The 17,333-nt window shown below is 48.3% G+C and overlaps 1 long non-coding RNA gene across 1 annotated transcript in view; it reads right to left on the bottom strand.

The window, feature by feature from the left end:
• Nucleotides 1-16,275: 16,275 nt before the first annotated feature.
• Nucleotides 16,276-17,333, bottom strand: part of LOC127928236 (uncharacterized) — a 1,350-nt gene continuing 292 nt past the window's right edge. Inside the window, exons 1-3 of the long non-coding RNA XR_008131051.1 lie at nucleotides 16,867-17,333; nucleotides 16,713-16,791; nucleotides 16,276-16,475 (exon numbers count right to left, since the gene is read on the bottom strand). The exon at nucleotides 16,867-17,333 is cut by the window's right edge and continues 292 nt beyond it. This is a non-coding gene — a long non-coding RNA (uncharacterized LOC127928236). The remainder of the gene's footprint in view (nucleotides 16,476-16,712; nucleotides 16,792-16,866) is intronic.

Here is a 17,333-nt window from a genome sequence, read left to right on the forward strand (position 1 = left end):
GACTGAGTGTTGTTTAAGACATGGGTGGACTGAGTGTTGTTTAAGACATGGGTGGACTAAGTGTTGTTTAAAACACGGGTGGACTGAGTGTTGTTTAAAACACGGGTGGACTGAGTGTTGTTTAAGACACGGGTGGACTGAGTGTTGTTTAAGACATGGGTGGACTGAGTGTTGTTTAAAACACGGGTGGACTGAGTGTTGTTTAAGACACGGGTGGACTGAGTGTTGTTTAAAACACGGGTGGACTAAGTGTTGTTTAAGACACGGGTGGACTGAGTGTTGTTTAAAACACGGGTGGACTAAGTGTTGTTTAAGACACGGGTGGACTGAGTGTTGTTTAAGACACGGGTGGACTAAGTGTTGTTTAAGACACGGGTGGACTAAGTGTTGTTTAAAACACGGGTGGACTGAGTGTTGTTTAAGACACGGGTGGACTGAGTGTTGTTTAAAACATGGGTGGACTGAGTGTTGTTTAAGACATGGGTGGACTGAGTGTTGTTTAAGACATGGGTGGACTAAGTGTTGTTTAAAACACGGGTGGACTGAGTGTTGTTTAAGACACGGGTGGACTGAGTGTTGTTTAAAACACGGGTGGACTAAGTGTTGTTTAAGACACGGGTGGACTGAGTGTTGTTTAAAACACGGGTGGACTGAGTGTTGTTTAAGACACAGGTGGACTAAGTGTTGTTTAAGACATGGGTGGACTAAGTGTTGTTTAAAACACGGGTGGACTGAGTGTTGTTTAAAACACGGGTGGACTAAGTGTTGTTTAAAACACGGGTGGACTAAGTGTTGTTTAAAACACGGGTGGACTAAGTGTTGTTTAAAACACGGGTGGACTGAGTGTTGTTTAAAACACGGGTGGACTAAGTGTTGTTTAAAACACGGGTGGACTGAGTGTTGTTTAAAACACGGGTGGACTAAGTGTTGTTTAAGACACGGGTGGACTAAGTGTTGTTTAAAACACGGGTGGACTAAGTGTTGTTTAAGACACGGGTGGACTAAGTGTTGTTTAAGACACGGGTGGACTACCACAGCAGGCCATAGATCCAAGCAACAAATGACCTTTTCACAGACAGGTCTCTGTGTGATGTCTACTCAGCTATGTCTCACTTTCTGAATGACTCCCCAAGGAGACCCACTGTCATAGGCTATTAATACAACACTAATCATGAGCAGGGAGGAAATATTAGGTAACACAGCAGGATATACAGTAGCCAGAGCAGTGTTGTGGGAGGACCGCTGACACGTCAATAAGTTCTATCAAATCTGACAGATGGAAAAATGAAGAAGAAGACATGGGTGAAGAGGGCTGGGTCGAGAGGGAGAGGAGGGCTGGGTCGAGAGAGAGAGGAGGGTTGGGTAGAGAGAGAGAGGAGGGCTGGGTAGAGAGAGAGAGGAGGGCTGGGGAGAGAGAGAGGAGGGCTGGGTAGAGAGGGAGAGGAGGGCTGGGTAGAGAGAGAGAGGAGGGCTGGGTAGAGACAGAGAGGAGAGATGGGTAGATAGGGAGAGGAGGGCTAGGTCGAGAGGGAGAGGAGGGCTGGATAGAGAGGAGAGGAGGGCTGGGTAGAGAGAGAGGAGGGCTGGGTAGAGACAGAGAGGAGGGCTAGGTCGAGAGGGAGAGGAGGGCTGGGTAGAGAGGGAGAGGAGGGCTGGGTAGAGAGAGAGAGGAGGGCTGGGTAGAGAGGGAGAGGAGGGCTGGGTAGAGACAGAGAGGAGGGCTGGGTAGGGAGGGAGAGGAGGGCTGGGTAGAGAGGGAGAGGAGGGCTGGGTAGAGACAGAGAGGAGGGCTGGGTAGAGAGGGAGAGGAGGGCTGGGTAGAGAGGGAGAGGAGGGCTGGGTAGAGAGGGAGAGGAGGGCTGGGTAGAGAGGGAGAGGAGGGCTGGGTAGAGAGGGAGAGGAGGGCTGGGTAGAGAGAGGGAGAGGAGGGCTGGGTAGAGAGGGAGAGGAGGGCTGGGTAGAGAGGGAGAGGAGGGCTGGGTAGAGAGGGAGAGGAGGGCTGGGTAGAGAGGGAGAGGAGGGCTGGGTAGAGAGGGAGAGGAGGGCTGGGTAGAGAGGGAGAGGAGGGCTGGGTCGAGAGAGAGAGGAGGGCTGGGTAGAGTGAATTATAGTGTGCATTCCAGAGTGAATTATAGTGTGCATTCTAGAGTGCATTCCAGAGTGAATTATAGTGTGCATTCTTGAGTGCATTCCAGAGTGAATTATAGTGTGCATTCCAGAGTGAATTATAGTGTGCATTCTAGAGTGAATTATAGTGTGCATTCTAGAGTGAATTATAGTGTGCATTCTAGAGTGAATTATAGTGTGCATTCCAGAGTGAATTATAGTGTGCATTCTAGAGTGAATTATAGTGTGCATTCTAGAGTGAATTATAGTGTGCATTCCAGAGTGAATTATAGTGTGCATTCCAGAGTGAATTATAGTGTGCATTCTAGAGTGAATTATAGTGTGCATTCTAGAGTGAATTATAGTATGCATTCTAGAGTGCATTCCAGAGTGAATTATAGTGTGCATTCCAGAGTGGATTATAGTGTGAATTCTAGAGTGCATTCCAGAGTGGATTGTAGTGTGCATTCTAGAGTGAATTATAGTGTGAATTCTAGAATGCATTCTACAGTGAATTATAGTGTGAATTCTAGAGTGCATTCCAGAGTGAATTATAGTGTGAATTCTATCGTGCATTCTAGAGTGAATTATAGTGTGAATTCTAAAATGCATTCTATAGTGAATTATAGTGTGAATTCTAGAGCGCATTCTCGAGTGACTCTCGTTATTAACCTTCTATATAGTGAGGTCATTCATGACCACCAGACTTGTTCACTCCCATACATATTTCATTATACTGTGGAGGGTTCTTATGCTAGCTAGCTATCGACATTAAAAAAACAACATACCATCTGACCACCGCCAGGGAGAAAGCACCTTCTGTTCAAGATGGGGGCCATCTCCAGGCTATTCAACACATGCTATATCTAACACCATTATGCCTCGTCCTCCCCCTCTCTTTTCTCTCCCTACCCCTCCATTTTTCTCCTCTCTCCCTCCCTTTCTCTTCTCTCTCCCTCCCTTTCTCTCCTCCCCCATCCCTTTCTCTCTCTCTCTCTCTCCCTCACCCTTTTTCATTTCTCTTCTCTCTCCCTCCCCCTCCATTTCTCTCCTCTCTCCCTCCCTTTCTCTCCTCTCTCCCTCCATTTCTCTCCTCTCTCCCTCCCCTCCATTTCTCTCCTCTCTCCCTCCCTTTCTCTCCTCCCTCCCTCCATTTCTCTCCTCTCCTCCCTCCTTTCTCTCCTCTCTCCCTCCATTTCTCTCCCTCTCCCTCCCCTCCATTTCTCTCCTCTCTCCCTCCCTTTCTCTCCTCTCTCCCTCCCCTCCCTTCCTCGTCTCTCTCCCTCCTGCCAGACGGAGAGATGGAGGGGAAGAGAACTGTTTTTATCCCCCATCTCTCGTCTTCCTCCTGTCCTTTTCCTCCTCTCTAGCTCTTCTCTTCCTCCTCTTCTTCCTCTCTATCTCTCCTCTTCCTCCTCCTTGTCCTCTCCACCTCTCCTTCATCTCTCCTCTTCATCTCTCCTCTTCCTCCTCCTTGTCCTCTCCACCTCTCCTTCATCTATACTCTTCCTCCTCTCTATCTCTCCTCTTCCTCCTCTTCTTCCTCTCTATCTCTCCTCTTCCTCCTCCTTGTCCTCTCCACCTCTCCTTCATCTCTCCTCTTCCTCCTCTCTATCTCTCCTCTTCCTCCTCATTGTCCTCTCCATCTCTCCTTCATCTATACTCTTCCTCCTCTATCTCTCCTCTTCCTCCTCTTCCTCCTCTCTATCTCTCCTCTTCCTCCTCATTGTCCTCTCCATCTCTCCTCTTCCTCCTCCTTGTCCTCTCCATCTCCTTCATCTCTCCTCTTCCTCCTCTCTATCTCTCCTCTTCCTCCTCATTGTCCTCTTCATCTCTCCTCTTCTTCCTCCTTGTCCTCTACATCTCTCCTTCATCTCTACTCTTCCTCCTCTCTATCTCTCCTTGTCCTCTCTATCTCTCCTCTTCCTCCTCTTTGTCCTCTCCATCTCTCCTTCATCTCTCCTCTTCCTCCTCTCTATCTCTCCTCTTCCTCCTCCTTGTCCTCTCCATCTCTCCTTCATCTCTCCTCTTCCTCCTCTCTGTCTCTCCTCTTCCTCCTCCTTGTCCTCTCCATCTCTCCTTCATCTCTCCTCTTCCTCCTCTCTATCTCTTCTCTTCCTCCTCTTCTTCCTCTCTATCTCTCCTCTTCCTCCTCATTGTCCTCTCCATCATCCTCCTCCTTGTCCTCTCCATCTCTCCTTATCTATACTCTTCCTCCTCTCTATCTCTCCTCTTCCTCCTCTCTATCTCTTCTCTTCCTCCTCTTCTTCCTCTCTATCTCTCCTCTTCCTCCTCATTGTCCTCTCCATCATCCTCCTCCTTGTCCTCTCCACCTCTCCTTCATCTCTCCTCTTCCTCCTCTCTATCTCTCCTCTTCCTCCTCCTTGTCCTCTCCATCTCTCCATCATCCTCCTCCTTGTCCCTCCACCTCTCCTTCATCTCTCCTCTTCATCTCTCCTCTTCCTCCTCCTTGTCCTCTCCACCTCTCCTTCATCTCTCCTCTTCCTCCTCTCTATCTCTCCTCTTCCTCCTCATTGTCCTCTCCATCTCTCCTCTTCCTCCTCCTTGTCCTCTCCATCTCTCCTTCATCTCTCCTCTTCCTCCTCTCTATCTCTCCTCTTCCTCCTCATTGTCCTCTCCATCTCTCCTCTTCTTCCTCCTTGTCCTCTACATCTCTCCTTCATCTCTACTCTTCCTCCTCTCTATCTCTCCTTGTCCTCTCTATCTCTCCTCTTCCTCCTCCTTGTCCTCTCCATCTCTCCTTCATCTCTCCTCTTCCTCCTCTCTATCTCTCCTCTTCCTCCTCCTTGTCCTCTCCATCTCTCCTTCATCTCTCCTCTTCCTCCTCTTTATCTCTCCTCTTCCATGTCCTCTCCATCTCTCCTTCATCTCTCCTCTTCCTCCTCTCTATCTCTTCTCTTCCTCCTCTTCTTCCTCTCTATCTCTCCTCTTCCTCCTCATTGTCCTCTCCATCATCCTCCTCCTTGTCCTCTCCATCTCTCCTTTATCTATACTCTTCCTCCTCTCTATCTCTCCTCTTCCTCCTCTCTATCTCTTCTCTTCCTCCTCTTCTTCCTCTCTATCTCTCCTCTTCCTCCTCATTGTCCTCTCCATCATCCTCCTCCTTGTCCTCTCCACCTCTCCTTCATCTCTCCTCTTCCTCCTCTCTATCTCTCCTCTTCCTCCTCCTTGTCCTCTCCATCTCTCCATCATCCTCCTCCTTGTCCTCTCCATCTCTCCTTCATCTATACTCTTCCTCGTCTCCACCTCGCCTCTTCACCCTGACTTATGATGACAGCTGTAAAGGGATGATTCATCTCCATGCCCTAGCAACCTGTCCACCCCGGCCGGCTCACACCGGTTTACATTTATTAATGTGGTCCACTGAGGAACAGACCTGTCCGGTTTGTTCTGAAGAACCTTTAGAATCAGGTAGCTTTGTAGGTCTGTGAGAAGAACCAGGTATAGCTAGGTAGGTCAGTGAGAGGAACCAGGTAGGTCAGTGAGAGGAACCAGGTAACTAGGTAGGTCAGTGAGAGGAACCAGGTAGGTCAGTGAGAGGAACCAGGTACCTAGGTAGGTCAGTGAGAGGAACCAGGTAACTAGGTAGGTCAGTGAGAGGAACCAGGTATAGCTAGGTAGGTCAGTGAGAGGAACCAGGTAACTAGGTAGGTCAGTGAGAGGATCCAGGTAACTAGGTAGGTCAGTGAGAGGAACCAGGTAACTAGGTAGGTCAGTGAGAGGATCCAGGTAACTAGGTAGGTCAGTGAGAGGAACCAGGTAACTAGGTAGGTCAGTGAGAGGAACCAGGTAACTAGGTAGGTCAGTGAGAGGAACCAGGTAACTAGGTAGGTCAGTGAGAGGAACCAGGTAACTAGGTAGGTCAGTGAGAGGAACCAGGTAACTAGGTAGGTCAGTGAGAGGAACCAGGTAACTAGGTAGGTCAGTGAGAGGAACCAGGTAGGTCAGTGAGAGGAACCAGGTAGGTCAGTGAGAGGAACCAGGTATGTCAGTGAGAGGAACCAGGTAACTAGGTAGGTCAGTGAGAGGAACCAGGTAGGTCAGTGAGAGGAACCAGGTAGGTCAGTGAGAGGAACCAGGTATAACTAGGTAGGTCAGTGAGAGGAACCAGGTAACTAGGTAGGTCAGTGAAAAGGGTTCATCATAGACACCATTGCCCACTTTAAAAGTCTCCTGTTCACTCTGGCACCTGGCTGGAGAGGAGAGGAGAGGAGAGGAGGGGGAGGTGAGGAGAAGAGGAGGGAGGGAGGAGAGGAAACGGGAGGGAGGGAGGAGGAGAGGAGGAAGGAGAGGAGGGGAGGGGAGGAGGAGAGGAGGGAGGGAGGGAGGGAGGGAGGGAGGAGGGAGGAGAGGAGAGGAGGAGGGAGGGAGGGAGGGAGGGAGGGAGGGAGGGAGGGAGGGAGGGAGGGAGGGAGGGAGGGAGGGAGGGAGGGAGGAGAGGAGGAGGAGAGAGGAGAGGAGAGGAGGGGGAGAGGAGTGCAGGGGAGGGAGGAGAGAGGAGAGGAGAGGGAGAGGAGAGGAGAGGAGAGGAGAGGAGAGGAGAGGAGAGGAGAGGAGAGGGAGGAGAGGATGAGAGCAGGATGTAGACTAGCCCTGCCTGGTCGATTTGCGGACAACACCATGCTGTGATGTCCAGGGGTTCTAGGGAGGAGAGGAGAGGAGAGGAGGAGAGGAGAGGAGAGGAGAGGAGAGGAGGGAGGGAGGGAGGGAGGGAGGGAGGGAGGGAGGGAGGGAGGGAGGGAGGGAGGGAGGGAGGGAGGGAGGGAGGGAGGGAGGGAGGGAGGGAGGGAGGGAGGAGGATGTAGACTAGCCCTGCCTGGTCCATTTGCGGACAACACCATGCTGTGATGTCCAGGGTTCTAGGAGGGATATGATGTCACATTAGATGAACACATCTCTCTACGGTCTTGGGCAAAACAGTGATGTAACCTGGGGGTCATTGGGTGTGTCGGATCTTGTTCCGGGTCTTTCCCCATCAGACACCTCGCCCAGCCCCTGGCTGTAGTGAGACAGCTTGATGTACAGGACACCCCTGGACAGGACACTCGTCTATCTCCTGTTTCTGTAGTGAGACAGCTTGATGTACCAGTACACCCCTGGACAGGACACTAGTCTATCTCCTGTTTCTGTAGCGAGACAGCTTGATGTACCAGTACACCCCCTGGACAGGACACTAGTCTATCTCCTGTTTCTGTAGTGAGACAGCTTGATGTACAGGACACCCCTGGACAGGACACTAGTCTATCTCCTGTTTCTGTAGTGAGACAGCTTGATGTACCAGTACACCCCTGGACAGGACACTAGTCTATCTCCTGTTTCTGTAGTGAGACAGCTTGATGTACCAGTACACCCCTGACAGGACACTAGTCTATCTCCTGTTTCTGTAGTGAGACAGCTTGATGTACAGGACACCCCCTGGACAGGACACTAGTCTATCTCCTGATACTGTAGGGAGACAGCTTGATGTACAGGACACCCCCTGGACAGGACACTAGTCTATCTCCTGTTTCTGTAGTGAGACAGCTTGATGTACAGGACACCCCCTGGACAGGACACTAGTCTATCTCCTGATACTGTAGGGAGACAGCTTGATGTACAGGACACCCCCTGGACAGGACACTAGTCTATCTCCTGATACTGTAGGGAGACAGCTTGATGTACAGGACACCCCCTGGACAGGACACTAGTCTATCTCCTGATACTGTAGGGAGACAGCTTGATGTACCAGTACATCCCCCTGGACAGGACACTAGTCTATCTCCTGTTTCTGTAGGAGACAGCTTGATGTACAGGACACCCCCTGGACAGGACACTAGTCTATCTCCTGTTTCTGTAGCGAGACAGCTTGATGTACCAGTACACCCCTGGACAGGACACTAGTCTATCTCCTGTTTCTGTAGTGAGACAGCTTGATGTACAGGACACCCCTGGACAGGACACTAGTCTATCTCCTGTTTCTGTAGTGAGACAGCTTGATGTACAGGACACCCCCTGGACAGGACACTAGTCTATCTCCTGTTTCTGTAGTGAGACAGCTTGATGTACAGGACACCCCCTGGACAGGACACTAGTCTATCTCCTGATACTGTAGGGAGACAGCTTGATGTACCAGTACATCCCCCTGGACAGGAAATCTTTGGTATGACTCGGGCCAAGGGTATGCTACAAGGAAACGTAACAAATCATAAACCATTGCAAGTCCATTCAGGGAAACAACGCTTACATTTGACTCAAAATGACTGAAAAATAACATCTTATTTAATTAACCGTTATTTTACCAGGTAAGTTGACTGAGAAACACATTCTCATTTACAGCAATGACCTGAGGAATAGTTACAAGGGAGAGGAGGGGGGATGAATGAGCCAATTGGAAGCTGGGGATGATTAGGTGACGCTATGAGGTACAGCTTGGGAATTTAGTCAGGCCACCAGGGATAACACCCCTACTCATATTTATTCATTTTTTTATTTTACCTTTATTTAAGTAGGCAAGTCAGTTTAAGAACAAATTCTTATTTTCAATGACGGCCTAGGAACAGTGGGTTTAACTGCTTGTTCAGGGGCAGAACAACAGATTTGTACCTTGTCAGCTCGGGATTTGAACTTGCAACCTTCCGGTTACTAGTCCAACGCTCAAATCACTAGGCTACCCTGCCGCCCCCTACGATAAGTACCATGGGCTCTTTAGTGACCACAGAGAGTCAGGACACCGGGGTTAACACCCTACTCTTATGATAAGTGCCATGGGATCTTTAATGACCACAGAGAGTCAGGACACCGGGGTTAACACCCCTACTCTTATGATAAGTACCACGGGATCTTTAATGACCACAGAGAGTCAGGACACCGGGGTTAACACCCCTACTCTTATGATAAGTACCACGGGATCTTTAATGACCTCAGAGAGTCAGGACACCCGTTTAACGCCCCATCCGAAAGACGGCACCCTGCACTGGGCAGTGTCCCCAATCACTGCCCTGGGGCATTGTGATATTTTTTTATTTAGACCTGACGAAAGAATGCCTCCTATTGGCCCTCCAACACCCCTTCCAGCAGCATCTGGTCTCCCATCCAGGGACTGACCAGGACCAACCCTGCTTAGCTTCAGAAGCAAGCCAGCAGTGGTATGCAGGGTGGTAATAGAGCTCATTGTGTTTATGCTCTTATTCAGAATGAACTGATTAAGATCATAAACACAATGAGCTCTATTAAACAGAGCCTGTGAGTTGGCTGACTGTCTGACTGACTGACTGGCTGACTGACTGGCTGACTGATTAGCTGACTGGCTGGCTGACTGGCTGGCTGACTGACTGACTAGCTGACTGACTGGCTGGCTGATTGACTGATTAGCTGACTGGCTGACTGACTGACTGACTGACTGTCTGACTGTCTGACTGACTGACTGACTGACTGTCTGACTGTCTGACTGACTGGCTGACTGACTGACTGACTGGCTGATTGACTGATTAGCTGACTGGCTGACTGTCTGACTGACTGGCTGATTGACTGATTAGCTGACTGGCTGACTGATTAGCTGACTGGCTGACGGATTAGCTGACTGTCCCCTCCCTCCACCCCCAGCCTGCTAGATCCTCAGAGAAGACCCCCACTCCACTATTCCCCAGGGCCTCCCAGTCTGTGTCCTCCCCAACCTCGCTACTCTTCCCTTAGTTCCCCCAGATCTCTCTGGTTATCACAGTCCATCCCCTCAGCCCCCATCTCCCACAGGCAGGAGAGAGACATGGCAGTTATCTCAGAGGCTAAGAGCATCGCTACATTGCTGGGGAGTACAAGGCTAAGAACGAAGGAGAATTGTTATAATATTCATGATATGGTCATTAGGGATTGTGACGGTCATGAATGTTAGATGACTGCATGTGCTGCTGCTGCAGGAAGGGGAGACTCGTTTGCTACAACACCTTGTTTTTCAGCGAGGAGCAACACAGTTTATTCACGCTGTCAAGAGTCCACGTTACCGTGAAACGGACTCAAAAACGCCATGCTTGTTTCCCCGTCAGCTGTCCACGTACATGATTATACGTGATAATGCCACAACCCCAATGTTCATATCTAATATACACCGGGTGGACAAAACATTAGGAACAACGAGTGTACAAAACATTAGGAACACCATCCTAATATTGAGTTCCACGGGGATGCATGGTCCATGTTGACTCCAATGCTTCCCACAGTTGTGTCAAGTTGGCTGGATGTCCCTTGGGGTGGTAGATCACTCTACATACACACAGGAAACTGTTGTGGGTATTAGAAACAGCAGCATTGCAGTTCTTGACACACTCAAACAGGCCCCTACTACCAGAACCCAACGTCACTTAAATACTTAGTCTTGTCCGTTCACCCTCTGAATGACACACATACACAATCCATGTCTCAATTGTCTCAAGGCTTAAAAGTCCTTCTTTAACCTGACTCCTCCCCTTCATCTTTAACCTGTCTCCCCTTCATCTTTAACCTGACTCCTCCCCTTAATCTTTAACCTGTCTCCTACCCTTCATCTTTAACCTGTCTCCTCCCCTTCATCTTTAACCTGTCTCCTCCTTCATCTTTAACCTGTCTCCTCCTTCATCTTTAACCTGACTCCTCCCTTCATCTTTAACCTGACTCCTCCCCTTCATCTTTAACCTGTCTCCTCCCCTTCATCTTTAACCTGTCTCTCCCCTTCATCTTTAACCTGTCTCCTCCCCTTCATCTTTAACCTGTCTCCTCCCCTTCATCTTTAACCTGTCTCCTCCCTTCATCTTTAACCTGTCTCCTCCCCTTCATCTTTAACCTGACTCCTCCCCTTCATCTACACTGATTTGAAGTGGATTTAACAAGAGACATCAATAAGGGAGCATAGCCTGGTCAGTCTATGTCATGGAAAGAGCAGGTGTTCCTAATGTTTTGTCCGCTCAGTGTAATGTGGACGTGTGGTATCAGTGGTTATTTGTCGGGAAGCAGTGGGTTTTAGCGAAACCAAAAAGTAAGCAATAATGAGTGATGGCTAGAAAACAGTACATTACTATCATTACATCATTTTTGATTTGGTATCTTTCTGCAATCCCTGACATCAGGGTAGTAATGAGTTTGATTTTAATGTGTGATTTATCCCTGCCTCCAGAACACCTCGTTCTTAATCACTCTGGACCCTAATCTACTGGTTCTGGACCCTAATCTACTGGGTTCTGGACCCTAATCTACTGGTTCCGGACTCTAATCTACTGGTTCTGGGCCCTAATCTACTGGTTCTGGACCCTAATCTACAGGTTCTGGACCCTAATCTACTGGTTCTGGACCCTAATCTACTGGTTCTGGACCCTAATATACTGGTTCTGGACCCTAATCTACTGGTTCTGGACTCTAATCTACTGGTTCTGGACCCTAATCTACTGGTTCTGGACCCTAATCTACTGGTTCTGGACCTAATCTACTGGTTCTGGACCATAATCTACTGGTTCTGGACCCTAATCTACTGGTTCTGGACTCTAATCTACTGGTTCTGGACCCTAATCTACTGGTTCTGGACCCTAATCTACTGGTTTTGGACCCTAATCTACTGGTTCTGGACCCTAATCTACTGGTTCTGGACTCTAATCTACTGGTTCTGGACCATAATCTACTGGTTCTGGACCCTAATCTACTCATTTTGGACCCTAATCTACTGGTTCTGGAGCCTAATCTACTGGTTCTGGACCCTAATCTACTGGTGGGTGTCAATGATGCTCAAGGACCATAATCCACTTGTTCTGGACTCTAATCTACTGGTTCTGGACCCTAATCTACTCATTTTGGACCCTAATCTACTGGTTCTGGAGCCTAATCTACTGGTTCTGGACCCTAATCTACTGGTGGGTGTCAATGATGCTCAAGGACTCTAATCTACTGGTTCTGGACTCTAATCTACTGGTTCTGGACTGTAATCTACTGGTTCTGGACTCTAATCTACTTGTTTTGGACCCTAATCTACTGGTTCTGGACCCTAATCTACAGGTTATGGACCCTAATCTACTGGTTCTGGACCCTAATCTACTGGTTCTGGACTCTAATCTACTGGTTCTGGACTCTAATCTACTGGTTCTGGACCCTAATCTACTGGTTCTGGACTCTAATCTACTTGTTTTGGACCCTAATCTACTGGTTTTGGACCCTAATCTACTGGTGGGTGTCAATGACGCTCAAGGACTCTAATCTACTGGTTCTGGACCCTAATCTACTGCTGGGTGTCAATGATGCTCAAGGACCATAATCCACTGGTTCTGGACCCTAATCTACTGGTTCTGGACTCTAATCTACTGGTTTTGGACCCTAATCTACTGGTGGGTGTCAATGATGCTCAAGGACTCTAATCTACTGGTTCTGGACCCTAATCTACTGGTTCTGGACCCTAATCTAGGGTCAACCACCTCGTTCTTAATCACTGTGCCCTAATCTACAGGTTCTGGACCCTAATCTACTGGTTCTGGACCCTAATCTACTGGTTCTGAACCCTAATCTACAGGTTCTGGGCCCTAATCTACTGGTTCTGGACCCTAATATACTGGTTCTGGGCCCTAATCTACTGGTTCTGGGCTCTAATCTACTGGTTCTGGACCCTAATCTAGGGTGTCACTTTGTTCTTAATCACTCTGTGCCCTAATCTACTGGTTCTGGACCCTAATCTACTGCTGGTTCAATGAGGCTCAATGACCATAATCTACTGGTTCTGGACCCTAATCTACTGCTGGGTGTCAATGATGCTCAATTACCCTAATCTACTTGTTCTGGACCCTAATCTACTGGTGGTTGTTAATGTACTGGTCTCTGCATCTCTCTCTCTTCTGTCTCTCTATTATAAAACCCCTGTGTGTGTGTGTGTGTGTGTGTGTGTGTGTGTGTGTGTGTGTGTGTGTGTGTGTGTGTGTGTGTGTGTGTGTGTGTGTGTGTGTGTGTGTGTGTGTAGGACCCTGTCAGTCTGCATAGAGACAGTGTGTAGGACCCCTGTCAGTCTGCATAGAGACAGTGTGTAGGGACCCTGTCAGTCTGCATAGAGACAGTGTGTGTAGGACCCTGTCAGTCTGCATAGAGACAGTGTGTGTAGGACCCTGTCAGTCTGCATAGAGACAGTGTGTAGGACCCTGTCAGTCTGCATAGAGACAGTGTGTAGGACCCTGTCAGTCTGCATAGAGACAGTGTGTAGGACCCCTGTCATAGAGACAGTGTGTGTAGGACCCTGTCTGTCTGCATAGAGACAGTGTGTGTAGGACCCTGTCAGTCTGCATAGAGACAGTGTGTGTAGGACCCTGTCAGTCTGCATAGAGACAGTGTGTGTAGGACCCCTGTCAGTCTGCATAGAGACAGTATGTGTAGGACCCTGTCAGTCTGCATAGAGACAGTGTGTGTAGGACCCTGTCAGTCTGCATAGAGACAGTGTGTGTAGGACCCTGTCAGTCTGCATAGAGACAGTGTGTGTAGGACCCTGTCAGTCTGCATAGAGACAGTGTGTTGGACCCTGTCAGTCTGCATAGAGACAGTGTGTGTAGGACCCTGTCAGTCTGCATAGAGACAGTGTGTGTAGGACCCTGTCAGTCTGCATAGAGACAGTGTATGTAGGACCCCTGTCAGTCTGCATAGAGACAGTGTGTGTAGGACCCCTGTCAGTCTGCATAGAGTGATATTGTTTTGAGGACTGAAGCTGTTTATCAGTGGTATTGTTTTGAGGACAGAAGCTGTTTATCAGTGGTATTGTTTTAAGGACAGAAGCTGTTCTGTCAGCTGTTTATCAGTGGTATTGTTTTAAGGACAGAAGCTGTTCTGTCAGCTGTTTATCAGTGGTATTGTTTTGAGGACAGAAGCTGTTTATCAGTGGTATTGTTTTAAGGACAGAAGCTGTTTATCAGTGGTATTGTTTTGAGGACTGAAGCTGTTTATCAGTGGTATTGTTTTAAGGACAGAAGCTGTTCTGTCAGCTGTTTATCAGTGGTATTGTTTTGAGGACAGAAGCTGTTTATCAGTGGTATTGTTTTAAGGACAGAAGCTGTTTATCAGTGGTATTGTTTTAAGGACAGAAGCTGTTCTGTCAGCTGTTTATCAGTGGTATTGTTTTGAGGACAGAAGCTGTTTATCAGTGCTATTGTTTTAAGGACAGAAGCTGTTCTGTCAGCTGTTTATCAGTGGTATTGTTTTGAGGACAGAAGCTGTTTATCAGTGGTATTGTTTTAAGGACAGAAGCTGTTCTGTCAGCTGTTTATCAGTGGTATTGTTTTAAGGACAGAAGCTGTTCTGTCAGCTGTTTATCAGTGGTATTGTTTTAAGTACAGAAGCTGTTTATCAGGGGTATTTTTTTTAGGACAGAAGCTGTTTATCAGTGGTATTTTTTTAAGGACAGAAGCTGTTCTGTCAGCTGTTTATCAGTGGTATTGTTTTAAGGACAGAAGCTGTTCTGTCAGCTGTTTATCAGTGGTATTGTTTTGAGGACTGAAGCTGTTCTGTCAGCTGTTTATCAGTGGTATTGTTTTAAGGACAGAAGCTGTTCTGTCAGCTGTTTATCAGTGGTATTGTTTTAACAGAAGCTGTTCTGTCAGCTGTTTATCAGTGGTATTGTTTTAAGGACAGAAGCTGTTCTGTCAGCTGTTTATCAGTGGTATTGTTTTAAGGACTGAAGCTGTTCTGTCAGCTGTTTATCAGTGATATTGTTTTAAGGACAGAAGCTGTTCTGTCAGCTGTTTATCAGTGGTATTGTTTTGAGGACTGAAGCTGTTCTGTCAGCTGTTTATCAGTGGTATTGTTTTGAGGACAGAAGCTGTTTATCAGTGGTATTGTTTTAAGGACAGAAGCTGTTCTGTCAGCTGTTTATCAGTGGTATTGTTTTAAGGACAGAAGCTGTTCTGTCAGCTGTTTATCAGTGGTATTGTTTTGAGGACTGAAGCTGTTCTGTCAGCTGTTTATCAGTGGTATTGTTTTGAGGACTGAAGCTGTTTATCAGTGGTATTGTTTTAAGGACAGAAGCTGTTCTGTCAGCTGTTTATCAGTGGTATTGTTTTGAGGACAGAAGCTGTTCTGTCAGCTGTTTATCAGTGGTATTGTTTTAAGGACAGAAGCTGTTCTGTCAGCTGTTTATCAGTGGTATTGTTTTAAGGACAGAAGCTGTTCTGTCAGCTGTTTATCAGTGGTATTGTTTTGAGGACTGAAGCTGTTCTGTCAGCTGTTTATCAGTGGTATTGTTTTGAGGACTGAAGCTGTTTATCAGTGGTATTGTTTTGAGGACAGAAGATGTTCTGTCAGCTGTTTATCAGTGGTATTGTTTTGAGGACAGAAGCTGTTCTGTCAGCTGTTTATCAGTGGTATTGTTTTAAGGACAGAAGCTGTTCTGTCAGCTGTTTATCAGTGGTATTGTTTTAAGGACTGAAGCTGTTCTGTCAGCTGTTTATCAGTGGTATTGTTTTGAGGACAGAAGCTGTTCTGTCAGCTGTTTATCAGTGGTATTGTTTTAAGGACTGAAGCTGTTCTGTCAGCTGTTTATCAGTGGTATTGTTTTAAGGACAGAAGCTGTTCTGTCAGCTGTTTATCAGTGGTATTGTTTTAAGGACAGAAGCTGTTCTGTCAGCTGTTTATCAGTGGTATTGTTTTAAGGACAGAAGCTGTTCTGTCAGCTGTTTATCAGTGGTATTGTTTTAAGGACAGAAGCTGTTCTGTCAGCTGTTTATCAGTGGTATTGTTTTAAGGACTGAAGCTGTTCTTCGTTCCAGACATAGTGGACTGTATCATTTGTAGAAAATGACTTCTAGACACTTACATGTATGTGTCTTCTTCGGTGCTGCCGACCCTGAGAGAGAAACAGGAAGAGACCAGCCGTTAGATCATCACTCAACTCAATGACATCCACTCTGTGTTTCTGCTCCAGACCACTTTAATACGGGAAGGGAACGACTGAGGGGAGAGAGGAGTCTGTCTGTCTGTCTGTCTGTCTGTCTGTCTGTCTGTCTGTCTGTCTGTCTGTCTGACTGACTCCTCTCCAAAAGGCCTCTAGGACCCCAACCCAACTCAACCTGAGGTGAGAGAGGAGTCTGTCTGTCTGACTCCTCTCCAAAAGGCCTCTAGGACCCCAACCCAACTCAGCCTGAGGTGAGAGAGGAGTCTGTCTGTCTGACTCCTCTCCAAAAGGCCTCTAGGATCCCAACCCAACTCAACCTGAGGGGAGAGAGGAGTCTGTCTGTCTGTCTGTCTGTCTGTCTGTCTGTCTGTCTGTCTGACTCCTCTCCAAAAGGCCTCTAGGATCCCAACCCAACTCAACCTGAGGGGAGAGAGGAGTCTGTCTGTCTGTCTGTCTGACTCCTCTCCAAAAGGCCTCTAGGATCCCAACCCAACTCAACCTGAGGGGAGAGAGGAGTCTGTCTGTCTGTCTGACTCCTCTCCAAAAGGCCTCTAGGACCCCAACCCAACTCAACCTGAGGGGAGAGAGGAGTCTGTCTGTCTGTCTGTCTGTCTGACTCCTCTCCAAAAGGCCTCTAGGATCCCAACCCAACTCAACCTGAGGGGAGAGAGGAGTCTGTCTGTCTGTTTGTCTGACTCCTCCCCAAAAGGCCTCTAGGATCCCAACCCAACTCAACCTGAGGGGAGAGAGGAGTCTGTCTGTCTGTCTGTCTGACTCCTCCCCAAAAGGCCTCTAGGATCCCAACCCAACTCAACCTGAGGGGAGAGAGGAGTCTGTCTGTCTGTCTGACTCCTCTCCAAAAGGCCTCTAGGATCCCAACCCAACTCAACCTGAGGGGAGAGAGGAGTCTGTCTGTCTGTCTGTCTGACTCCTCCCCAAAAGGCCTCTAGGATCCCAACCCAACTCAACCTGAGGGGAGAGAGGAGTCTGTCTGTCTGTCTGACTCCTCTCCAAAAGGCCTCTAGGATCCCAACCCAACTCAACCTGAGGGGAGAGAGGAGTCTGTCTGTCTGTCTGTCTGACTCCTCCCCAAAAGGCCTCTAGGATCCCAACCCAACTCAACCTGAGGGGAGAGAGGAGTCTGTCTGTCTGTCTGACTCCTCTCCAAAAGGCCTCTAGGATCCCAACCCAACTCAACCTGAGGGGAGAGAGGAGTCTGTCTGTCTGTCTGTCTGACTCCTCTCCAAAAGGCCTCTAGGATCCCAACCCAACTCAACCTGAGGGGAGAGAGGAGTCTGTCTGTCTGTCTGTCTGTCTGTCTGTCTGTCTGTCTGTCTGTCTGTCTGACTCCTCTCCA

Source organism: Oncorhynchus keta, unplaced genomic scaffold (genome assembly GCF_023373465.1).
Source record: "Oncorhynchus keta strain PuntledgeMale-10-30-2019 unplaced genomic scaffold, Oket_V2 Un_scaffold_24268_pilon_pilon, whole genome shotgun sequence".
NCBI classification, from domain to species: Eukaryota; Metazoa; Chordata; class Actinopteri; order Salmoniformes; family Salmonidae; genus Oncorhynchus; species Oncorhynchus keta.